Source organism: Lissotriton helveticus, chromosome 10, assembly GCF_964261635.1.
Source record: "Lissotriton helveticus chromosome 10, aLisHel1.1, whole genome shotgun sequence".
Lineage (NCBI taxonomy): Eukaryota > Metazoa > Chordata > Amphibia > Caudata > Salamandridae > Lissotriton > Lissotriton helveticus.
The window spans coordinates 409,772,142-409,798,565 of record NC_136071.1 but is presented as its reverse complement, the minus strand read 5'-3'; the positions used below and the strand labels follow the sequence as shown (position 1 = coordinate 409,798,565).

Here is a 26,424-nt window from a genome sequence, read left to right as displayed (position 1 = left end):
CTGAGCCCTACCTCATGGCCCCGGCATCCAAAGACAGCCCTCTTGCTGACAGTAAACCCCGACCTCACTGTTCTGTATCGGTAGGGGTGACTTTTGCACTAAATGTACAGCCAGCCCAGCAGTCCCCTTTAGTACAGCTTATCCGCCGTATTCCTGGGTCAAACTTGCCCGCACTCGGAGGGTGAGGAACTTAAAGCTAGATGTGAATGGCTGGGGTTGAAGCTCATGGTCTTTTTTTTTTGTTCTATTGGGCCCATGTTGACTTTTTGTATCCATGAACAATATTACTTTGTAGGAGCGCGTGTAGGATGAGTCTATTAGAACAACGAGGAATCCAGCATAGCATTTAGCCTAGCTTCCGAATTCCAGCTCGATGGAGTGTTGTAGCATTTGCACGTGTTCTCCCGTATCATCCCTGGATCTTGGAGGTGGGGGTCACATTTAAACCTTTACACATTCGATAACGTTGCCCACAACTTTTAGCGGGCACATCACACAGAATGAGTTGAAAGAGACCGCAGCCGATGGGCCACATCAGGCTTGCTGGAATGTACAGAATTTGGTGCTACCTACTCGTGTTGAACTGAAACGGTCCAGCAGACTCTTTCCACGTGGATTTGTGATGCAAGTGCCTTCAATCGCTAGATCCAGAATCTTGAGTTACAGTCAGCATTTTTATGCAGCTTTGGGCAACAATATTTTTTAGGCAGATTTGGTACCAAAACACACGCATATCTGAACTATTTACGCAGCGTTTCTTTCAATGTAATGGGATAGCAGTATTTTCTTTTCCGTAAAAAATAAAACTTTGTGGGGGGCATGGCCAAGTAAGATGGCAGAGCGGTTGTAACCTGACTCTGCTCCGGACCCCACCAATCACAAAAGGGGCTTCTTGGGTGCCTAGGGAGAGAACTACTCACCTTTCCGGTTTCTGCAGCTACCCGGGAGCTCCCTGGTCAATTGGTATTGTGGGAAACGCCGGGGGGGCCCGTGAGACGAGTGCCGTGCAGCTGGAGAGCGGAGATCCTGGGCGTTGTGCGCCATTTTGAGGAAGCTTCGTCCGGGGGCCCCGTGATCTGCAGCTGACGCTAGTGGGGGTCTCCTCCTGCCCCCGAGGTGACGCCTGATTGCCTGCTGGTGGGTCGCCGCGCTGAAGAGCGGATTTGGAATGTCGGCGGGGAGGAGAGTGGGAGCCCCCATGGCGGCGCCATTTTCGCGGTAACGCGCCGCGACTTCCAAAGATGACCCGAGCGGTTACAGGGGATGCCTCCTGCCTTGAAGGGGTAGCGTGCCTGGGCTCCCTGGCCCTTTGTTGGCTGCAGCCCAAAGAGAGGAGTTCCTGAGCGGCGGGGGGTGCAGGACAAGCTTGCCTGACTTCAAGATGGCGGCAATACTGTGCAAGAAGGTGGCGGCGATGAGAGGAACGGGGCCTTAACCGAGTGGCGGTCATTGCGCTTTGATGAGGGGTTGTGGCAGCTGGCTTTATGCGGGGAGACACCCCTGGATTCCACTGTGACTCAGGTCCACAGCTTTCTATCTTCGCTGGGAGCAGCAGCAGACCTTCCTTACCTCACAGGTGGCACATCCTCACTATCTGTCCTGATGGCCTGGCCCAGCGCATCCAGCAGGGATCTGCCCCTTATATTCGTGACGAGCACTCCGTAAGCCACTGACGCTCGCTGCTTGGTGTACCGCCAGGTTCTGGGTATCTTTGGTACCAGCGCATTTTAGAGGAAGGGAACCTATGCCTCCCAAGAAAAACACCATCAAAGTGTCACGGTATTTCAAGGCTTCTGAGAAGACATCTACCCCAGCTGATTCCATTCCTCTACCAGATATGACGCTCACGCGGAAGGACTTGGTCAATCAATCCTCTACCAGATATGACGCTCACGCGGAAGGACTTGGTCAATCAATCAATCAACAAAATTTGTATAGCGCGCTACTCGCCCGTAAGGGTCTCAAGGCGCTGAGGGGGTGGGGGTGGGGGGGGTCGCTACTGCTTGAACAGCCAGGTCTTGAGTTGTTTCCTGAAGGAGAGATGGTCCAGGGCCAGCCGTAGGGGAGTGGGGAGGGAGTTCCATGTCTTGGATGCCAGGTAGGAGAAGGATCTTCCTCCGACGGTGGATTTGCGGGTGGGACGGAGACGAGGGCGAGGCTGGCGGATTGGAGCTGGCGGGTGGGTGTGTAGAATGTGAGGCGGCTGTTGAGGTACTTCGGGCCCGTGTCGTAGAGAGCCTTGTGTGCGTGGGTGAGGAGTCTGAATGTGATCCTCTTGCTGACGAGGAGCCAGTGCAGGTCTTTCAGGTGGGCAGAGATGTGGCTGTGGCGAGGGATGTCCAGGATGAGTCGTGCTGAGGTGTCTGAATGCGCTGGAGTCTTTTGTGGAGTTTGGCTGTGGTTCCAGCGTAGAGGGTGTTCCCGTGGTCCAGACGGCTGGTGACGAGGGCCTGGGTGACCGTCTTCCTGGTTTCGGTGGGGATCCATCGGAAGATCTTTCGGAGCATGCGCAGGGTGTTGAAGCAGGATGACGAGACGGCGTTGACTTGCTTGGTCATCGTGAGGGAGGAGTCCAGGATGAAGCCCAGGTTGCGTGCGTGGTCCGTTGGCTTGGGTGCGGTGCCCAGGGCAGGGGGCCACCAGGATTCGTCCCAGGCAGAAGAAGATGGTCCGAGGATGAGGACTTCCGTCTTGTCTGAGTTCAGTTTCAGACGGCTGATCTTCATCCATTCTGCGACGTCTTTCATTCCTTCCTGGAGGTTGGCATTGGCGGTGGCGGGGTCGTTGGTGAGGGAGAGGATCAGCTGGGTGTCATCGGCGTAGGAGATGATGTTGAGGTTGTGTTGGCGAGCGATGGCTGCGAGAGGGCTCATGTAGATGTTGAAGAGGGTGGGGCTGAGTGAGGATCCTTGCGGAACGCCGCAGATGACTTCGGGGGCCGCGGATCGGAATGGGGGAGGCGGACTCTCTGGGTTCTTCCGGCGAGGAACGAGATGATCCACTCCAGTGCCGCTCCTTGGATTCCGGTGTTGCTGAGGCGTTGTATCAGGTCGATGGTCGCGACTCTTCGCAACTTTAAGACAGAGCTCTGCCGGGTGATTAAACAGGACCTGAGATCCTCTGTGGATCAGCTGAAGGCGATCTTACTGAAAAACTCAACACTCTCCGGCAAGATGTGGACGCAGTGGGAACCCGAATATTGGAAGTGGAAGCGCAGGTGCAAGATCTGGCGGCGGCCAAATCCAAGGCACAAGACGACCAACAGAACCTTCAAGCCCACCTTCAGCAAGTTATGCTTAAGGCGGAGGACTTGAAGAACAGATCCCGGAGGGAGAACGTTCGCATCCGAGACCTGGAGGAGGGGGCAGATGGGCCTGATCTGGAGGCTTTTGTAGTAGGCCTCTTCGTTGAACTTCTCGCACACCAACAACCCAAAATCAAGCTGGACAGGGTCCATCGGGTGGGCACTCTACAGGCAGGGAGCCACAAACGTCCACGGGATGTCTTGGTCATGCTCCACTCTTTCAAATTGAAAGAGGCCATCCTCTCTGCCGCCAGGAAAAAGGAGGTGTCCTTTCAGAACCATAGTTGCTCCCTCTTTCAAGACTTAGCCCCCGCCACCCTGGCCCGCCGACAAACACTCCGATTACCGCCAAGCTGCAGGAAGATAGCGTTGGGTATCGCTGGTCCTTTCCTTTTGGTCTAGTCATTGAATATGGCAACAAGACCCACCACATAACTGAACTCTCTGAGGGTCTCGTGTCCTGGGATTACCCTTACCAGAAGCGTTCCCGGCTCCGGGGACGTCAGCAGAGGCAGCATCGTCTAGGGGTAGACCCAACCCTTGGCGCACTGTCGCGGAATCGCTGAGGCTTCTTCGCCCTACCGGAGGGATGATATCTTCCCACGCGCCCGTCATACGGACATTGGTCCTTCCAAGTGGTGACGGATGACGGTGGCATCTTTGATTGACTTACCGACAGGAGAGGTCGCAATGGCAGCGGAGGTTGCCTGCCTTGATCACCAAGGAGACTGAGGTTTTTATTTTTTCGCTCACTCAGCATTAGTGGAGAAGTGTGGCTCAATGGTTAGAGCGGCAGACCCTGATGCAGAGGTCTAGCCCGGGACCAGGGTTCAATTCCCCGCCTCGGCGGGTCTTGGGCTAAAAAATTCCACGGACCTGATAATTCTCTTCTCGGTGCCTATTCCAATCATGGAGTCCCCACTCTGCAACTCTGGGCAATAGCTTGCTTAATCTCCACAACGGCCCCCACAACGCTAAGGATGCCTGGCCTCCACCTTGGGGGTGCCCAGGAGTGGACACCTCACAGGGAAAGCCAGGATGGGTTCCACAGCGGTATTCGTACAAGCGCCTTGAGACCCTTGCGGGTGAGTAGTGCGCTATACAAGTATAAATTCACATTCACATAATGTTCCCTAGTATCCTCTAGTTTTGCGATCGGGGGTTGCGAGTCTTGCCCGTGCTACCCACTATTCCTCCTTTTGTTCTTGGAGGTTGTTGGTGCCGGGGACCCACTGGTCCGCTGGCCTTTGGTTTCTGGGGTAGTTGGGAGGGGAGGGGGGTTCTTTATGGGGGTGGAGGGTTCCCGGTGGTGATTGTTGGGGGTTGTTACTTGCTTTTTTTTTTAAACTGTGAGGTTTCTGGCTTCTTGGTTGGCCTGGAGGCGGGCAGGGGGGGGGGTCTTGTTGGAGACGAGTGCAATGCTGTTTATCTATAGTGGCACAGGCTGTGGAGGGTGGTCAGTGGGACTGTATGGAGAAGGGGTTGGAGGCGACCTTTTCGATGGTTAATGTAGCTTCCTGGAATGTCATGGGGCTGAACTCCCCCCAGAAGCGCCAGAAAATTTGGAAGTATTTAAATGACCGCAAATTTGAGGTGGTAATCTTACAGGAGACACCTTAAGCGGGCAGAGGTCACCATGCTTCATCACAGGGCTACCCGTTGATCTATATGGCATCCGCCGCCACTAGACACAATGGAGTGGCTTTGCTCTTCCATTCCACGATGAGATTTCAGCCCGAGGCGTCAAAGCCGATAGGGAGGGGAGATTGTTGCTGTTTAAAGGCCGCCTGTGGGGTGGTGGTGGGGAGGGGGGGGGGGGGGTGATGTGCACCTTTGTCTCACAATACGCTCCCAACTCGGAGCAATCTGTTTTCCTTTCCCATGCCCTAGACCAAATAGAGGGGTTTGCTGAAGGTCCCATTGCACTCATGGGGGATTTTAATCTTACGTGGAAAGGGTCCCTTCATAGCACTAGTGCTAATAGGGCAGCCATTGGCACCTTTTCCAATAGGGTTAAACAGAAAATTACTGATTTGGGGTTAAACAATGCATGGCGATCTTTGCACCCTACTACTAAGGACTATACACATTTCTCCCATGTACATCGGACATACTCTAGAATTGATTACATCTTTATTAGCCACTCACTCTTAGGGGCAGTACAGGCCGCCCAGATACGTCCGATAGCTATCTGAGATCACAGTATGATCACACTCGGTCTTACCTAGAGCGGGACCTCCCCGAGGTCTTCCCGGTGGTATTTCCCCTTAGCTCTAATTCGTGATCCGGTTGCTAGGGAGGACTTGAGGACGGCCATCGCTGACTTCTTTGCGCACAATGACCCACAAGATACATCCTAGCAGAATACCTGGGATGCTTTTAAGGAAGTACTGCGGGGGAAATGCATCCAACTTAATTAGATCCTAAACAGGCAGCGGACAAGGGAAAGGGAAGCACTTGAGAAGGAATTGGAGTTGGCGGAGCAAGCCCATAAAGCCACCCCGACCCGAGCCCTTCAGAGACAACTTACCGCACTTAGGGGAAAACTTCGGTCCATATATTCCAATTGGGCAGAATTTACACTGTTAAAACTTCGCCAATCCTCCTTCGCACAGGGAAACACGGTGGGCTCTCATCTGACACACCAACTAAGGGTACAGAGGGAGAGGGACTTCATTGGGGGGATCCTAGATCGCCATGGGCAACTTACATACTCCGACTCTGCTAAAGCAAACATTTTTGGGGAGTTTTATGGTCAGCTTTATCAAGGCACCACCCCAGACACGACGCAGCAACAACATTTTTTAGATAATCTCACACTTCCACGTCTATCGCAGGCGGCGGCTGAAGCACTTGATTCTCCCATATCTCAAGAAGAGGTTCGGGAGGCTATCTCCTGACTCAAACTGCATAAAGCTCCTGGGCCCGATGGCTTTACAGCTCACTTCTACAGGTGTTTCTCCACAGAGCTTGTTCCTCATCTCACAGCTCTATTTCAAGCTGTTGCATCAGACGCGCGGGTCTCGGGGTCTATGGCGGAAGCTATGATATCGGTCATTCCCAAACCCGGTAAGGACCCGCAGCTTTGTGGCTCTTATAGACCCATCGCGCTGCTCAATTTGGACGCAAAACTTCCCTCTGCCATTTTAGCAGCACGTCTTGAAAATCTGATGCCGGAGCTAATTCATCCTGACCAATCGGGATTTATAAAAGGTAGGCAGACCCATGATAACATCAGATGCACCATACATTTGATTGAGAAGGCTTCTCGGTTTAAAATTCCTGCAGTCTTAGTGGGTTTAGATGCGGAGAAAGTCTTCAATAGAGTGGATTGGGCTTTCCTCTTTCTCACTATGCAGAAGTTTGGGTTTGGAGTTATCTTCCTTAATATGGTGAAGGCTAATTATCACCTCCCCACCTCTCGTGTGATGGTCAATGGTTGCCCCTCCTCCCCCTTTAGCCTGAGCAGAGGCATCCAACAAGGGTGTCCTCTCTCGCCCCTCCTGTTTGCCCTCAGTATCAAACCTTTGACGGTCCGGATCAGAACCAATGATGAGATCTGAGGCGTTCCCTTTAGCGGTGTTGAGCACAAGGCTTTTTTTTTTGCAGACGATATCCTGCTCAAGTTTTCGAATCCGGCAACTTCACTGCAGGCGATACAGAGAGAATTACCCCGCTTGGAGCCGGTGGTGGGGTTTAAGATAAACTTTACAAAATACTTTATACTTCATCTTACCCTCCCTCCCGCGGACGTCCTCCGTTTGAAAACTCAAGACACCCTTTCAATGGGCTAAACATTCCTTACTCTATTTGGGGGTTCATCTCACGGCTAATATGGGTGATCTTTATAGAGCAAACTGCCCCCCGCCTGCCGATTCAACTACAACGCGACCTCAAACGGTGGTCGCCTCTTTACATTTCGTGGCTTGGGAGGATTAATGCAATTAAAAGGAGAGTTCTACCCACATTTTTATACTTGTTCCAAGCGCTACCTATTGAGCTTGACCGATCTTTATTACCGAGCTTACGCACTCTGATCACTATTTATTTGGCAGGGGGAAGGGCGTGCCTGCCCTATCATGTAATTCGACGTCCACGGGATAAGGCGGCTTGGCCCTACCTGATTTTGCTTCATATTATCAGGCTGCTCAGTTACGGGTGACAGTAGAATGGTCAGCAAGGGAATCGGACAAGCACTGGCTCCATATGGACCGCTCCATAGTGGGGCGATACATATGGAATGTCCTTTGGAAGCCCTGGAGAGTGTGTCCTCCCAATGCCTATCTTAGTACCCCCACCCACACAACCCGGACTGTCTGGGACAAAATTACACGTAGGGAGGGTTGGACTTCATTCCCTTCCCCTCACACGCCTATCTATTTTCACCCGGCTTTTCCTCCGGCGTTACATGAGTGGCCCTTTGATTGTTGGAGGTAGGGGGGTTGCCTTAAATTGTCCGATGTGTTCCATAATGGCGAGGTCCTGACGTTTGACAGGTGTACAAAGGAATTCGCCATCCCCCAGATTGAACACTACCACTATTTACAGCTTAAACACTGGGTTACAACTCCGCATATTCTAAAGGCGGCTCTTAGGGACCTTACGGACATGAAGAAATTGGTGATCTATAGGGCAGGCTCCATTAAAGGCACTATTTTTGCTCTCTATGGCATGCTGCGACACACCCTGCATTCCCCACTGGCGAGGTATATGTCTTTTTGGGAACAGGGTCTAGATAGGGACATTTCTGAGATCCAATGGGCACATATGTGGAGGGACATTGCAAAAAATAACAAATCTATGGCTCTTCGGGAGGCTCATTACAAAACACTACATGACTGGTACCTTTACCCCAGCAAGCTCTGACGAATCTTCCCTGGTACTTCGGATCTTTGTTGGCGGGGGGTGGGCTTCAGGGGGACTTTAGGCATATATGGTGGGACTGTCCAAAGATTCGGCCATTTTGGGCCGAGATCCTGTCTCATATCAAGGACATGCTGGGTTAAACACTCCCGACCTCCATTGACTTTGCCCTTCTTGGAGTTAGAGATCCCTCTTTGGACCACCAAACCAATGCAGACAAGGCGATTATGTGGACATGTCTGGGGGCGGCCAAGTTTACCATAACAGCTGCATGGAAGAAGACGGAAACACCATCGACAAAACTAGGGCATGCCAAACTGTGGAGGATACTTTCCATTGAGCGTCTTACAGATATATTTCAGGACAATTACAAGGACTTCGAACTCAGTTGAGGGCCATTGGTTGCCTTTCTGTCTCAGGGTTTACCTTCTGCTGTTTGCCCTGCAACTGTGCGGGCTATACACCTTTTCCAGTTATAAGTTTGCCCGTGGTCACAATGAACGAATGCGATCCGTAGAGTATGCTATGAGAAGGCCTTGAGCTTTCCACTAGTCACTATGCCAGGGCGAACCGGTTTAATGACTTATTTTTTTACTCACCACCGGGAAGGGAGGGGGTTGTTTTGGGGGGTGGGTGTTTAGAGGTCTGATTTTGGGTTGCCAAACCTCTTCGCGTAATGTTTTCTTTAAATTAGCATCACTCATTTCGAGGGGGGGGGGAGGGGACCTGGGGTCATGTGAAGCTGAACCCTCCATAGCTGACTGTGTTGCAACTCCGGAGCCTGCGCACTCTCTGGAAACCTGGTGGTCAACGATCCTTTGGTTATACTTTGTTTGATACTCAATAAAAAGAATTTTTGAAAATAAATAAATAAATAAATACAACTTTGTGACCTGAGATTACGCTGTAGAAGAGTGTCTGTGGGACTATAATAAAGAGTTTGGCACACAGAAACTTTCCTCTAGGAGATGTGGAGTTATAATATCTAATCCATTGTAATGAGGTACACAGGACGCAGGGGTTGAATGGTGGCTCATGGATTCCTCCCCTCCTTCCCTTCAGGACTCCCAGGAACCTTGGCAACCACTACTGCAAAGGGAGAGAATTCCAAGCGGCGCCTTTAAGTGGGCGTGTACTACAAACGAAGAACCACCCCAGCATGACGTGGACCTCGCGGCAGTGGGTAAAGACCAGGAAGAACACCAGTCGGCGTGTGACGACACCCGAGGAGACGGAGTGAGGAGTGTGGGAGAAGACGAGAACGGAGGACGGTGCAAGCAAGGAGGAGAAGCAGACGACCCAGGAGGCCAACGGATCCACGCTTCGCCGTGCCACACTCCCGAGGGAGGAGTGTGGCTAAAACAGGTACGGCAGAAGCTTTCAAGTTGGGTGGGGAGGAGGAGTTCAGTACCGCCATAGAACTGGAAATACTGCTGTTACATTACACCCGGTTGTACATAGCAGTACATAGTATAAATATACCTGAACCCGTCTTGCCTGCCGTATATAGCACCAGTCAGCGGTGTCCCTCACTTCCCCGGTTCCCCTCGGGATTGACACGGTATGAGGACGTGAGTTTAACGGTCCTTCTGTTTGTGTTCTTCCTACACGGCCACGTCGAGAGAGGGCTCCAAGGAACTGCCAGGAGGGCGGCTACCAAGACAGGCGGGATACTACCAAGACGGCCTCACCACGGATCCCTCAGAGTTCGCCCGGGAAAGATTGACATTCCGCCATAAAAAGCTGTATGTGAAAATAAAACCTGCATTACCAAAACGAAGCCTACAGCCTCTCACTACCACCCCTTTACATCCATGTTTGAAGTAGAGCCTGAAGTTTTAAAGCTACAATGTAGTGTACAGTACATTAAGAACCAGTTAATGGGCTTGTATCCACTATACATTTTTATGTGTAGATTTGTTTTTATATAATCTAATTTACCCTCAACGCCACATTTAAGGTATCTGGTGTCCAGATAAGTTTACATTCTTCGTATATTGAGCACAAACTAATTGAACTCTCACCAGTTACTTGAAACTTCATTTTCGAGCTATGTGGATTTCAGAACAATTGTATACATTTAAGAATGCATATGCAACTTTGATTTATTTTAACTTAATTGACTGTAGATAAATATACTGGAACATCAAAAAAAAAAATGTGACGAATCCATAACCAATTGTTTCTTTCAGATAGTGTGTGCATATGTACCGCCCACTTCGTAGTCCTCGGGTCTTCGTGATCTCTCTTACCTTCTTGCTTGTCTCCTGCAAGGGCTCACAATAGGGGGTGACTTAAAGCAGTCCAATACAGAATCAGGCACTGCATTAGTTGGCCCCACAACAGCGCGGGAGGTTGGTGCTCGCCACCCCACCGATTGGCCATGCCCCTCGGTCTTTGCAATGCATTGAGATTATGGCATCCTTGCAGTCGTCAATTAACACACCCCTCAGCGCCTCACTACATTCACTCTCGAATACACATGGCCTTCTTACCCGCCTCTGCCTGCCAACTATTGACTCAGACACAGATTCTAATCAGCGGCATCTCGGACCACTCCCCTGTGTTCCTACACCTTGGACACACTTGATCAGCACCCGATGTGGCTCCTAAACGCTTGGCACTTTCAAGATGGGAAATTTGAGGTTCTGTGGTTTTCGACTTCGCTTCGTGTTTAGCCGCCATTTTGTGTCCAGCCGCCATTTTGTGTCCAGCCGCCATTTTGTGTTGCCTTCACTCAGGCAGCACGGCGAACGGAGTGTTTTTGCTTTTCCAGCTGCTCTGCGTCTCTGTTAAAAAAGTAACCCCTTGTCCTTGTTCACGAAACCGATGTCAGGGTCTGGCTGAGTTTGTTAATCCATGTCTAGACTGATTGATCCTTGTCTTAGTCGACTGTTTGGGTCCCACCATTATTTCTTACTTTATCTTATTTGACTGGCCTTCGCTATTCTCTCCTTGTATTCTCCTATTACACAACTATCCTTTGGGGCACGCAAATACGTCCTGCCACCTGCAAATTGGATTACAGGCACTAGCATTGATTAACTTGAGGGGAGGGGAGAACACGGGGTCTGAAAGAAGGACGTATTCAAGATACTTGATAGCTTGTTTTCAAACTTTTCCTATTTGTCAGCTTTGTATGTTTTGGGAGTAGACGTTGTAAATATGTGTGCTATAAAAGATTGTGCAAAAACCACAGTTGATGGACAAAATGTAGGACAATGTCTTACATTCACCCCAGTACAAAGATCTGGGCCTAAATCCATTGTTTCTTTGCACTCCACACCACCCTAGGTCAGACAATGGCTATATGCAAATCAGCCCTGACCCTGTGCCTCATGGGAACAGTCCAGCCCGAACTACCAAGCCATGTCTTTCCTAGACCGGAATCAAGCATCCAAGGACTGGTTTCTGGCTATCAGCCTGGATAGCTTGACTCCAGTGATGTGGAGAGCCTGGGACTCACGTCTGAAAAATCCCCAGCCCACTCGGGTGAAAATTGCAAAAACCACAGTGGAGTGCAAAAAACGATGGATTTAGGCCCAGATCTTTGTACTGGGGTGAATGTAAGACATTGTTCTGCATTCTGTCCATCAACTGGGGTTTTTATAAAAGATTGTGCGCCACGGAATTAAGTGGCAGTCTCCTAAGAACATACGAATGTACTTCTTGGATAACTGTGCTTAGCTGCAGTTAATAAACCTGATTTTCTACGCCTAACAGAGTGTCTCGTATCTCTGTCTGACAAGGCAGCTGAACCCGGAGATATTAGGCGTGCCCTGCGCAGCTCGGCCCATACGGCCCGGTTCTACAACTGGCGCCCAACGTGGGGCGGCTTCAGTGGTAGCGGTTCAGCCCGAGGGTCGTGAGGAGCCTCGCAAGAAAATTCTGGAGGATTCGCGAACCACGTCAAGCGACCCCCTGTATGTCGGAGTGGACCGAAGGTCTTTTGCAGCGCGGCTACTCATTTCCGACGGCTGCTGACGAGTGCTGCCCTGAGTGCCGCCCTGCCTTGACCCTCTGGTGATGATTGGTATCGCGACACGTTAGACGGACATCTGTTGGCATGAGAAAACACTTAGTTAAGTATTCGTGGGTAGCGCCCACCCTTTTGTCTTGTTTTTGTTATTCGACTTTTGCATTAGTCGAAGCCAAGGGGTAAGTACGTTTGTGCTGTGATCAGTGCTTTGAAGTTTGTGAACAGTCCAGTTAGTTATGAAATGCCTGGGCTTAGTAAGTTTAGGAACTTTTGCTGTTTTGACTGTAATAGGGATTCCCGGCTAGAGGACTCTTGTCCAATTCCTCCGGTTGGAACTCCCACTTATGAGCTATATTCAAAACAGGGTCTTGGCCCCATTATTTTTTATGAAACATGGATCCGATATACGAAGAAAGATGGTGTTCTGCAGTGGCTACGAAATGGTAGTTTTGAGCCTGACATATTAGATAATCTAGAAGCAATTTTGTTTAAAAGAAAAGCCCGTCCGGCAATGTTTGACTCTTTCCGCCTATGGCGTAAGGAAGCCAAACAGAAAGAAATGAAACAGGCAAAAAGAGATAAGAAGATATGACGATTTTACAGGCTGCTCAACAGCTTAGGAATAATGAGACTGATCAGATGATTGAAGTCTCAGAAAGACAGCATCGTATGGCAATAAATAGTTGTTATCCTGTGTTGTCTACTCCCCCACAGAATAAAGATTTTGACGAAGATCCCTTAATGTCTCATTTGTTGAGATGACCTCCGTCTTATGTACTAGGTGCTAATGCACCCCCATTACAACCTGTTGTTCAGCAACCTGTTGTTCAACCGGTTCTTCCACAACTGCATCTTCCAGTATTTCCACCTCCACCTCCTTTGCCTTCACCGACTTCTGTTCCTCAGTCTCCTTTACCGTCAGTTCCTCTTGTAACGGTTAGCTCTTCTCCTGCTGTGCTTAATACATGGTCTCCTGTTTTACTGTCAGATTCTCCTACGGCTCGTCAACGATTAGTCGATACTGTTTCTGGTCTTCTCTCACCTTTCTTTGGGTCTCTTAATTTGACTCCTGTTCTGTCCCGAAGGCAATCCCGTAGTCAAATTCCAGATTCTGACGAGCGAATTAATTTGGACTCTCTTGCTCACAATTGGATCATGAGTGGTCCGCAGTATAGGGTGCGTGATATCCTGGACACTTTTCTTCAGTGGAATGCGCCTAAGTAGAGATACATTTTTAATGTTATGTGTAATACTCTTGTTAAAGGATGGGGAGATATGGATTTGGATTTACCTCCTCAGGGTTTGTTTGACATACAGGCTAAATTTGATAAAGGACTTATTGTGGGTCCCGATGTCGAGGATGCCGTCTAGACACTTGTCACTTTTAGGTCTTCCTTTTTCTCTCAAGCTTCTCTTGAACCTGATCCTGCGGTTCGGCGTAAAGTGAAACACTATCCTATGCGAGAAGTTCCTCCGGTATGGAGAGATGCGGTTCCACAGGCGGGCGCTGTTCCGGGTGTCCCAGCTCATTTCCAGCGTATATGGGTACATGTCTCTTGGAAAAGATCGGAAGTTTTGGCGCTTAAACAGTCTTTACCGAACCCTCGTAAGAATCCTGCTGGGTACTATAAAGAGCTGTCCCAGACTGTTGATGCGTGTATTACGAATTTAGCAGATATTGATTTGCTGATGGGAAATGTAGTCCTGGTAATCAATAAGAAAAGGACACTAGTATCCACAATAACCATTGGTTATCTTTGACATCCCTCATAGACGCTTAAGATTGTAACGATGCGGTGTATTTGTTTCTTCGCCCCTCATCTAGCGTCATGGCATAGTCATTGGGTCGTCAAAAGGATAATATGCCTGCCTCACCCGAGGCAACCTCTGGAGAAAGTAGAAGTGTCCGGAGATATGACGACACCTCCAGAGGGATGATGTCTGAAAACCAAACGGTGAGGGTGAATTTAAAAGACAGTTATTCACCAAATTAACGGCTTTATTAGAAAAGGTGAATACTGTTAGTAAAATAATTGGGTATATTCGATAATCGAGTTACTGGATTATCATATATGACTTCATAGAAAGGTCGACATGTTTCAGCTCCTGTTGGCCCAGCCGGGTCTAAAGAGCTTTCGTCAGGACAATAACAAAGGAAGGGGTACTTACACAACTTGTGTAGTATTCTTGTACTTACAGGGATTCACATATTCGTTTTCCTGCATATTGGGAACAAGAGCAACAAACATCATACTGTTCACATACAGAAGTAAACTTGGCATATTTGTCTTGTAAAAACACATTCATTAATTTACAAAGCCTTAAGCAAATATTATAGTAAATAGGTGCTTCTTTTGTGGTTGTGCACGATACTAGGTGCACTCAAGCTAAGGAGAGCAGTGAAGAGGGGGAGAACGGGGTTAGGGTCTCGCTCCGCAAGGAAACATTGCAACATGTGCAGAGCGTTATAATGCTTGATCACTGTATTGGCGATGGAAATGTGCAGTGTCAAAGTGCATATTCTATGGTTTTATCTTACCATATCATCTATTTTGCCATAGAATAGAACAATAAAAAGGTCAATAACAAGGTGCCTGTTCTTTAGTCCGATCCTACCACAATGTCTAGAACACTTTGAGGTCTCTGTCGACGCACAAATATTGCATTGTTGTTAACGGGTCATTTGTACATACATTTCCATCATAACGCTCTGCACATGTTCTCTGGCACCCCAGTTCGCAACCCGGTTTCTTGTCCTTTGCCTATCTCAATTGGTCCTTATGATTTGGAAGCCCCGCTCATTTTAACGACTGGTTGCGGCGAGAATTTGTTGGGTGTGGATTTATTGAAACGTCTACATGCAACATTGTATTGTTCCCCCTCTGGTGTTCATCTTACTTTGGGTGATAAACTGATTTCTCCTATGTATTTGTCTAAGGATCAACTGCCACTTGAATTGCGTTCACTTCCTGCTACGCTTTGGGCCACGGGTCCGAATGATGTTGGTTTGCTCAAAATTCCACCTTATATGATTACTGTCAAGCCTGATGTTAAAATACCACGTATTCCTCAGTATAAGATTTCTAACGATGGCGAAAGAGCTTTGTTGGCTATTGTTTATGATTTAGTTCAGAAGGGTGTGGTTGAATAAACAAGAGGAAATGTTTGCAATAGTCCTGTTCTGCCTGTTCTTAAACGTACTGATCCTTCTAAGCCTCCTGTATACCGTTTCGTGATTGATCTTCGAGAGGTCAACAAAATTGTTGTCCGTCAGTTTCCTGTTGTTCCGGATATTACTGCTTTGCTCACAATGATACCTGCTTCGGCTGTTTGGTTCTCAGTTATAGATCTCAAGAATGCTTTCTTTAGCATTCCTATTGCTGAGGAGAGTAGGGACCTCTTTGGTTTCTCTCTTGGAGGCCGAAGTTTCCGGTTCAAACATGCACCTCAAGGTTATTGTGAGAGTCCCTCCATTTATAGTCAGGCTTTGAAATCTCAGCTTGACGCTTTTTCCTTGCCTCCAGGTTCTACTCTTATTCAGTATGTGGATGATTTGTTAGTGGCTGCCGATTCAGAGGCTGTTTGTAAGGATGCGACATTTATCTGATTTGCACCACAAGGTGTCACCCTCTAAATTACAATATTGCCGCCAAGAGGTTACCTATTTAGGTCATCTCTTGTCGAAGGAGAGAAGGCGATTGACCCCAGAACGTATTCATGCAATTGCACGAATGTCTGGACCATCCACACACAGGGAGGTGCGTGCCTTTCTGGGCATTACCTCTTATTGTAGACAGTGGATTCCGAATTTTTCTTTGTTGGCTAAACCCTTGTTGGCACTTACTCTGAAAGATACACGCCAACCTCTTCCTTGGACTGACGAATGTCAGAAGAGTTTTTCTGATTTACGTTCTGCTTTGTGTTCTGCTCCTGTGTTGGGTACTCAAGATTATAGTAAGCCTTTCACACTCTATGTAAATGAAAGAGAAGGTTGTGCATTGTCAGTTTTAACGCAACAATTTGGAGACAAACAAAGGCCATGTGCCTATTTTTCGGCTACATTGGATCCAGTAGCCAAGGCATTGCCTAGTTGTCTCAGAGCAACAGCAGCAGCGGCGTTCTCCATTCTTCAATCTGCTGGATTGGTATTGGATCACACTCTTGTTGTTATGGTACCACATGCAGCGGATACTCTTTTGAACAGAACGAAAACGCAACATCTCACAAGTGATTGTTTGTCTGGGTATGAGTTGACGCTTTTGGCTAGTCAAATACATATCAAGCGATGTAATGTTTTAAATCCAGCTACATTGTTACCTATTCCAGAAGAGAAAGATACACAAGAACAGCATGATTGTTTTCTTCGTACAGAGGAGGAAACTAAAGGCAGAATAGATTTAAAAGATACACCACTCGTGGACCCGGATGGGTTCCTATGGGTAGATGAGTTGTTTCAAGCTTCCTAATGGCGAGACGACTGCAGCCTATGCTGTTACTACTTTGTATACAGTAGTAGAGACTGCACGTATTCCACAGAATTCAGCACAGGCAGCTGAACTGATTGCACTGACGAGAGCGTGTGTGTTGGCAAAGGGAAAGAGAGTGACTGTTTACACCGATAGCCAATACGCCTTTGGCGTGGCTCATAGCGTCGGTCGTTTGTGGAAGGAAAGAGGATTCTTTACTTCCCATGGGACTAAAATACAGCATGGTCAGTTGGTAACTGACCTTCTCGAATCACTTGCCTTGCCTACTCAGATAGCGATTGTGAAGTGCAGTGCACATAAAAGGATCACTGATGATGTGGGTCGTGGGAATGCTTTTGCAGATGAGGTAGCAAAAGAAACAGCGAAAGACGTTAAGAGTCGTATGTATGTTGCAGGTCCTGCAAGATGGGTCAGAGAAGTAGGTATGTGTGAGGACACAGTAGAAAGTGTGAAAATGATTCAAGAAGAAGCAACCGAGAAGGAATTGAGTAAGTGGAGAGAGAGTACGGGAATGTTGGACGCGACAGGATGTTGGACGGAGTTGTCAGAACATCAACGTTGGTTGTTACCAGATGCCTAAGTACTGCCTGAAGTTACTATGGCGCATGGTCCAGCTAATATCAGGGCAAAAGGAATATGCAAGCTTCTGGCTCCAGTATGGCAGAATGAAGGAATTCCTAAATGTGCGGAAAATGTGGTAAAGCATTGTATTGTTTGTTTGATGCATAATCCAGGAAAGGGAACCCCAACTCCGGCAGGTCATTTTGCTCCCCCTACGTATCCTTTCGAGGTGTTACAAATTGATTACATTCACATGGAACGTTCCAATAACCTCAAGTATGTTCTGGTGGTGGTTTGTGCCTCTTCCAGATGGATAGAGGCCTACCCCTTAAAGGATAATACTGCTTTCTCCACTGCCAAAGTCCTCTTGAAGGAATTCTTCCCGAGGTTTGGTTTGCCGCGCATTGTTTGGAGTGACAATGGAAGTGAATTTGTAAGCCAAATTATGCAGAAGGTGTGTGCAGGTCTTGGTATTAGGCAGAAATTCCATGCGGCAAACCACCCTCAGTCAGCGGGTTTGGTAGAGTGCTATAATGGCACCCTCAAGCTCAAATTAGCGAAGATTCAGGCCAGCACGGGTCTTGCTTGGCCCGATGCTTTACCTTTGGCACTTCTCTCTACGAGAACAACTGTACATTCTCGTTTAGGACTTAGTCCTTATGAGGTCGTTTTTGGGCACCCAGCCAATGTCTGGGGAGTCCCTCGACCTCAAAAGTATTCCGGTATTCCATACCCATTGTTGGTTGATTACTTGCATGACCTCACCACTAAATTACGTGTTATTCATCAACAGGTCCAAAACGCTTTGCCGGAGGCTTCCTCAGATCCAGGTCATTCCATTCAACCCGGAGATTTTGTTTGTCTGAAGAATTTTCAGAGGAAGAAGAACTTGGAACCTCATTGGGGGCCGCCGTGACAGGTGCTTCTAGTGACACATACAGCAGTGAAGGTCGTCGGGAAGAAAAATTGGGTCCATGGCGTGCACTGTAAGAGGGTACCTTTGCCTTTACCTTATGACCAGTGGGTCCGAGAAGGTGTAGGTGACAGTGAGAGTGAAAGAGTACCCCAATTTATACCTTTCAGTAGTGCACGTCTGGACTGGACAAGTTCTGAGAAAGAAGATGACGTGTTGCAATAAGCTGTACCATCACATTTGCGATTGAATACAACGAACCCAGAGACTTTGTTTCGAGACCAAACAATACCTGGCAAGACACTGTACAACCTAAGACCTAGGTTGACTAAAGACAATTGAACTTTTTCTTTTTGTCTGATTACTCTTTTTAAAAGACATTTCCTTTTTCACTATCCATCAAGTTGCAGGGTCACGGTATGAGTCTTAGGCTGTGACCTGAGTAGTGACATAGGTCTGCAGGACTTGCAGTGTCATAGGACGGCTAATAACCACACCTAAGTGATCCAGGAAGATTACCGTGAGCAACGCTTTAGAGAATGGATGATAAAGTGGAAGGGAATGAAAAAAAGGTTGCAATGAACAATAAGTATACGAAATTATTGTTTAGTCGATGTGGTGTATTTTAGTATGTTTTTGTATTTTATTAGCGTGTGTGGGTTGGGTTGTCCACACTATGCAGCAAGCACCTGTTCCTACTTCTGTTTCTTTGCCTTTTTCTTCTACTACCTCCCCACATCAGTTCTACACTCCCCCAGATCACAAGCAAATTAGGAGAACAGAATACTTCAACAATTCATTCATCCAGTTGTTACATCAGCACCAACTGGTAGTCAACACTACTGACTGTTGGGGTTGTGGGCTCATGCCCCATAACACAGAGAAAGGGATGCCATATTTAGTCCTTCCGTTTTCATACGAAGGATCCGCTTGGGCTTATTTAGCAATGTTTTCTAAAGCATACTAGAATCAACTTCGACATCCTCCTGGTGGTTCATATAATGGTGGAGCAGATGTTAGTCATAGTTCGTTGATAAAGGGAATAGTGACTATGGGTAAAATTGCCGAAATTGGTAAGATTGCCGTTGATGAGAAGCGAGCATATGATGGTTGTAATGTCACTCGTTATGTTACTAGCCTCACTGATAAGGCTAGACAAAGAAGATCCTTGCCAATTTGGACTATACCTCACAGAGGTAATTTATGTTTGCAGATAAATGGTCAGAATAATAAGAATAAACAGGAAAAGAGCGTTTGTTCCCATACATATATCTATTCACCCCTGATTTCTTCACCGCTGGTACCATCTCAAGGTATATATTTTGTTTGTCATGATAGAGCCTATACATGGCTTCCCACCTATTTTTCAGGAACGTGTTATGCGGCTTTTCTTCTTCCCCCGACGTACACTGCTCCTTCAGGTCATCACTGAAAAAGATATGGCAGAGGGGTTATTGATTCCAGAGACAACAGGACAAGAGGGAGGAGACTTTATCAAAGGGTTTCTTCCTTTCTGGGGCCCAATGGCCAATAGCAGAAATATTAGACAGCTAGTTCGTGTTGTTGAGGCTACAATAAATGTGACTTCTGGAGCCTTGAGTAATCTGACAGCCGAACTTCAGGCGGATCGCCTTATGACTTTGCAAAACCAAATGGTTTTAGACATTGTCCTTGCAGATAGAGGAGGAGTCTGTAAATTAATTGGTTCTAGTTGCTGCATTTACATTCCTGATAATACCCCTACGGTATACAAAGCCATCTCTAAATTGCATGTAATTTCCGAGTCTATTCACCAGGACACAGGAGATTGGTCTGTGATGGGATGGTTTTGGGGACTACTGTCCACATGGAGATGGATGGTGTTAACTTTCCTTGGAATGATTTTGGCTATCATTTTATCTTGTTGTCTCTGTTTGCACTGTGGCCCCGCCATCTGTGGTCTTTGTGCCACTTTGTGAGTCCCAAAGCCTGTGTCACAGAAAACGGAGAACATTAAAATGATGTTGCAGCAACAGCTCAATGACCTCATGACCATTGACATTGACTCAGATTAACTTGAGTCCTTTGTGCTTTGCCTGAGTACTGGCAAAAGGAGGTTCTGAGGTTCTGTGGTTTTCGACTTCGCTTCGTGTTTAGCCGCCATTCTGTGTCCAGCCGCCATTTTGAGTTGACTTCACTCAGGCAACACGGCGAACGGAGTGTTTTTGCTTTTCCAGCTGCTCTGCGTCTCTTCTGTTAAAAAAGTAACCCCTTGTCCTTGTTTACGAAACCGATGTCAGGGTCTGGCCGAGTTTGTTAATCCATGTCTAGACTGATTGATCCTTGTCTTAGTCGACTGTTTATGTCCCACTATTCTTTCTTACTTTATCTTATTTGACTGGCCTTTGCTATTCTCTCCTTGTATTCTCCTATTACACAACTATCCTTTGAGGCACGCAAATACGTCCTGCCACCTGCAAATTGGATTACAGGCACTAGCATTGATTAACTTGAGGGGAGGAGAGAACACGGGGTCTGAAAGAAGGGCGTATTCAAGATACTTGATAGCTTGTTTTCAAACTTTTCCTATTTGTCAGCTTTGTATGTTTTGGGAGTAGACGTTGTAAATATGTGTGAGATAAAAGATTGTGCGCCACGGAATTAAGTGGCAGTCTCCTAAGAACATACAAATGTACTTCTTGGATAACTGTGCTTAGCTGCAGCTAATAAACCTGATTTTCTACACCTAACAGAGTGTCTTGTGTCTCTGTCTGACAAGGCAGGTGAACCCGGAGATATTAGGCGTGCCCTGCGCCGCTCGGCCCATAAGGCCCGGTTCTCCAACTTCACCGATTGTCTGGGGGCAGCGCTGCAAACCTACTTCGAGGACAAAGTAGTAACATTAGGGGCCTCGAGCAAAGCAACACTGCGAGGCTCCGTTAGGAGCTTTATTACGGCCCAGGAGCGGGAACGTGGATTGCCCAGTTGGAGGCACGCGCCCTTCACCTGTAACAGCAGTTGGGGTCAGACCCCGGTCTGATACTTCGACAGCTGGGCCTCATCCAGGGCAATATTTGTGTATATTCTTTTGAAGCTGCCAACCACCTCTGGCGGGCTACAATGGCTAGGATCTATGGTTGGGAAGAGAAAACAGGAAACTACTATAAAGGCTGGTTTCCTGACAACAAGCCGATAGGATCGTCAACCGAGATCTTTGACAAGGCTGGTCAGTCTCTGCAGTCCCTTCCTGCGACAGCCAAGCTTCTGCTTGATAACACCAAACACTATATGCCAAGCCAGTGGCTGGGGATGGGATACCACCCCTAGACTTCCTTTACTAGATTCCTCTCTCCAGGTTGCCTCCGCACGAGGCCCACCTGCTGGACAAGCCTCTTTTGGCGGACAAGGTTGGAATAGCCCTGTCCGGAATGGTGCCGGGTATAGCCCCCGGGTCCAGACAGCTTCCCCATGGAGCATTACAACATGTTCCGGGAGAATCTTATCCCTCACGTCTTAGCGATGTACCAGGAGGTCTGTTAGGTTGGGTCCTTCCAGCAAAAATTAGACTCCTTCACCATAGTTGTAATAGCCAAGACACAACCCCCCTATCGCTCCTTTACTGTGAAGTTAAAATCGTTGCGACGATCCTGGCAAATGGGCTCCGGCAGGTCCTGCCCAGACTGGTACAACCCGACCAGTGCAGCTTTATGCTGTCTCGGAGCACGCTGCACTGGATTTGCTGGCTACACATGGCTCAGGCCCACCATCATCGGCTGCCTTCCGACATAGCCCTGCTCCTTATCGTCTTTGAGAAGGCATTGGACACGGTGGACTAAGGCTACCTCCACGCAGTGTTGTTTCGCATTGGTCTGGGACCGCGCATCCGGCGCATGGTCCGGGTCCTCAATTCAAACCACAACGCTCGGGTTTGGGTGAATGGGTCCTCTCTGATACATTACCCTCAGAGCGCGGTACAAAACAGGGTTGTCCTCTGTCACCCCTCCTCTTCACTCTGATCAAGCTCATCCGGTTGGACCCCCACTTTATCGGCTGGAGGCACGAAGACCGCATTGCACTAGATGCGTACGATGTCCTGCTTTATCTCGGCCGCCCGGCAGTGAGTGGGCCCAAATGCCTTTTTTGGCTTGAACAGTTCGGGTGAGTCTCAGACCACCGGATGAACCCCTCCAAGTAAGTGCTGGTCCCTCTGGCTAGAGACTGCAATGACTGCCAAACGACGATTTCCCCCCTTGACTCAGATTTAAGTATCTGGTCATATGGATTGCTCTACACCCCAAGCTCACCTGGGCCCTTAATCTTCGGCCCCTAACCCGGAAAGCCCAGTCCGATCTCACTAGGTGGCATATCCTCCCCCTCAATGTCCTGGGACAAATCGCCCTTTATAAAATTATGATTCCTCCCAGATTTCTCTGTCTTTCAAAACCTACCACTTCATTTGCCATGAACATGGTTCTCAGCACTAGACGGCGCAGCTAAAACATTCCTCTGGCGACGTTTCTGGCCCCACATTGGGTTTACCCACTGTCAGTGGGGCCCCTATGATGGCAGTCTGGGCATGACCAATCTCTATCTCGACTATCGGTCTTCACACCTACGTGTCCTTCATGACTTATTTAACTGGGGATGGTTTGATCCCACCTACTGGCTATAACTGACACTGATGGACTTTCCCCATCACCAGGCCCTGGCCTATGGGTTTCTGACCCCCCCCACCCCCGATGCCACTGGTAACCCAGGTGGTGTTACTTACACAACAGATGCCGCTTTGGCATGGTACTTGGCTGGGGGAGGTGGCTGGACTCGGTGATGGTGGCTGGACACCGTGCTTTTCGTTCCTGGGACCTCATTGTTATTAGGAGGCAGGGTGACGTATGGACAGGGACACACGTGTTCCTTCCAGAACCTCCAGCAGATGTACAGTCTGACACACAGCCAATTCTCTAAGTACCTTCCGCTCACCCATTCACGTCCCACAATACTCTCCCTGAATTCAGTCCCTCAGTAGCCAAGTTACTTATGGGACACCTGGGCCATGGCAGAATTTCTCAGATTTACTGTACATTCATTGTCAACTCGTCTGGCCCCCTGGACCACCTTCAGACCCGGTGGGTGGGCTGGATAGGGCCTATTGAGGAAGAGGATTGGCACATTGCCCTGATGGCCCCCGTGAACTCACCAACCCCTCTATTCAGATTATCTATATGCGGGTTCCCTCTCACCCTCTCGACTGCACCAAGCAAAATTACGACATTCTTCTAATTGTCCTCGGCGTGGAAATGCTCAAGCCAATTTCTATAACATGTTATGGAACTGCACACCGATCGTGCAGTACTGGGCAATAGAAACCTGGGAATTGCCAGAGGTGCTGGGATGGAAGGTTGCCCTTTCTCTCAAGATGGTCTTTTTGGGGGTATTTGAAGGCACTGGGGTTACAAGGGTTGAGAGGGCATTCCTGGGAACAGCCCTCCTAGTAGCAAAGTGAAAAACTGCTGCGTGCTGGATGTCTCCTGGCTCTCCAACCCTATTGCGATGGCGGCTGGAATTGGACTGGTGCCTGCAGCAGGAACGTGTAGTTTTTAGGTCTCGGACCGACGGCTGGCTTGCCAGCCGGAAGTCGGAGAATTAATGTCTTTCAGTGGGTGCTTTAAACCCGCCTCTCTCCTCGTCTCTCCTCCATTGGCTGGCTACCTAAACGGAGGCCAGCCATTGGAGGAGAGAGGCGTCCCTCAAAAGATGCTCCGTCTCTTTCGGATTCGGGGGCGTGTTGGTGCTGTTCTTTCCACTTTTAAGCCCCGCCCCTTTCGGGGACGGCCAAACACGCCCCCGAATCCGAAATGTGCGGAGTTGCGGCCGCCAATTTGCGTTGCTTTCCTGGTGGCTTCACTAGCGCTTGGGAGCTGTAGCAAGAATAAAATCCACAGAAGTAAGTGCCGTTTTAGATGTAGTTTATTGAATAAGCGCTTTTAATTTCCACAAAGCGCTGGGGAGCGTTTTCCGTTCATCGCGGCTGCCCACGCCGCACTTGTGCCAATTCTCGTCTTGTCTGCTTTTCTGGTGGCTTCACTAGCGCTTGGGAGCGCTTTTAATTTCCACAAAGCGCTGGGGAGCGCTTTCCGTTCATCCCGGCTGCCCACGCCGCACTTGTGCCAATTCTCGTGCCCACACGGGTGCCACCCCGCCTTGCAGCGCAAGAGGAGAGAGGAGCCGGCGCCCGCGCCTGACGGTGGGCGGGGCCGGCTGGGACAAAGAAGAGCCTCGCGGGCTCCGTTTCCGCTTCCGCCAGGCGGGAGGAAGCTGTTCTCCAGCTCGCGGGCAGCGCTGCGCAGCTCCAGTCTCAGGAGCGGACCATGCCAGAGATCAGCACCAGCGGGGGCTCTTCTGTGTAAAAAGAGCCCCGCTGCGCAGGAGACCTCCATCAGCCCCACACCGGGAAGAGTGGTGCCGCCCCAGAGGAGACAGACCGGAGAAGACGTGCCCCAGACATCCGGTGAGTGGAGCCCGGTGTTGTTTGGTACAGAGGGGGGGTGTCGAGGCACATTGCTGGTGTTTTATGTTTTTGGAGTGTGCATGACTATGATGATTCGGGTCAGCGTTTACCCCTTTACACTTATTCGGACCCGTCTGCAGATTCAGAAGGGGAAAAGCCTTTACAATGGTACATTTGATGCCTTTCTAAAGATTCTGCGGACAGAAGGGGTGTCTGGTTTCTACCGGGGCTTCCTGGTCAACACATTTACCCTGATATCTGGTCAGTGCTATGTAACAACATATGAGCTCACCCGCAAATATGTATCGGAGTACACTAACAGCAACGTGGTGAAATCATTAGTGGCTGGTGGTTCTGCCTCCCTTGTGGCACAGAGCATCACGGTCCCCATTGACGTGATCTCTCAGCACCTCATGATGCAGCGGAAAGGGGAGACTTTGGGAAGCTTTCGAGTGCACACTGGCGATGGGAAAAATCCAGTAGCTCTGGGACAGACTAAGGACATCATTGTGCAAATTTTCAAGGCAGACGGACTGAGGGGTTTTTACAGAGGCTTCGTGGCCTCTTTGCTCACATATATTGCAAACAGTGCCATCTGGTGGCCCTTCTATCATTTCTATGCAGAACAGCTCTCTCGGCTGGCTCCGAATGACTGTCCGCATCTGGTGCTCCAGGCTGTCTCTGGACCATTAGCTGCAGCCACAGCATCCACTATCACCAACCCTATGGATGTGATCCGGGCAAGGGTGCAGGTGGAAGGTAAGAGTTCCATCATAAACACTGACAGCTGATGGCAGAGGAAGGTCCTTGGGGCCTCACGAAGGGCCTGTCTGCTGGCATAATTTCTGCCACTCCATCCACCACTGTCATTGTGGTTGGCTACGAGACCCTGAAGAAGCTCAGCCTTCGTCCCGAGCTGGTGGATTCTAGACACTGGTAGCAGTCTTTGAGAAATCATATTTTTACCCTTCGGTGTGTGATCGGTCAGAAACCTCTAAAAGCTCCAGACTTCGGACATTCTGGTGAACTAGTTCTGTCAGATTAACTGTTGCCAAAAATGGAGCCATCTTCAGGGTCTTGCTGCACACCAGATTTATGAGAGACAATCTCCCACATGATGGTGACTGGGAGATACAGTGTCACTGTCTCACTCTCCGCTCTATGGTGGACTTGTTGAAAGATTGCAAGTATTGGCTGCTGAGGTGTATGGATCTATACTGCACAACATCTGGATGACTGGCAAACTAGTGACCGTTCCAGCTCTACCTGCTCTTTAGCTTTTGACGGCACAATCAAGTGAAGCCCGGCTAACTCAACATTCAAGCTGTGTGCCATGTTTGTTTTGTATTTTTTATTTGTATATCCCCAAAACTCAGGTGTGTAAAACTGATTTGTTACCCTTGTGTATAAGCTTATGTCATGATGGCTTGAATCATGTGAGGGCTGCGGTGATTAGGAATTTTAATTGGAAAGTGGGCATGAGTATTGGGGGGGGCTCCTTCGGAATTATTTATAGGTAGGGATGATAGAAGCAGTTGAGTGGTTGCAGCTTATTAAAGGACCCAAGTGTGTTGGCGGCCATGTTCTCCACTTGTTGTTTTGTCCCACAGTCCCAGGTTATGTCTTCCGTTTGAATGATCTGCCTGACTTTTGATTTGGTGTGGCCATTATCTTTCATTTTTTTGCAAAACTTTTTTTATTACATGATGTTAGTAACAGTTTACAACATTGTCAACTGAGCTGTCAAGTCACAACCAGCATGTGCATATTCGCACACAAAGCCAGTTGGTTGTATGAATATGCAGCATGACTACTCAAAAATGATATATG

The 26,424-nt window shown here is 48.7% G+C and overlaps 1 protein-coding gene and 1 pseudogene across 4 annotated transcripts in view; one reads left to right on the top strand and one right to left on the bottom strand.

Moving 5' to 3' along the window:
- GTF3C1 (general transcription factor IIIC subunit 1) overlaps positions 1 to 26,424 on the bottom strand; it is a 2,559,884-nt gene that overhangs the window by 1,045,538 nt on the left and 1,487,922 nt on the right. The window lies entirely within an intron of this gene.
- LOC144785239 (solute carrier family 25 member 44 pseudogene) lies at positions 15 to 25,534 on the top strand (annotated as a pseudogene).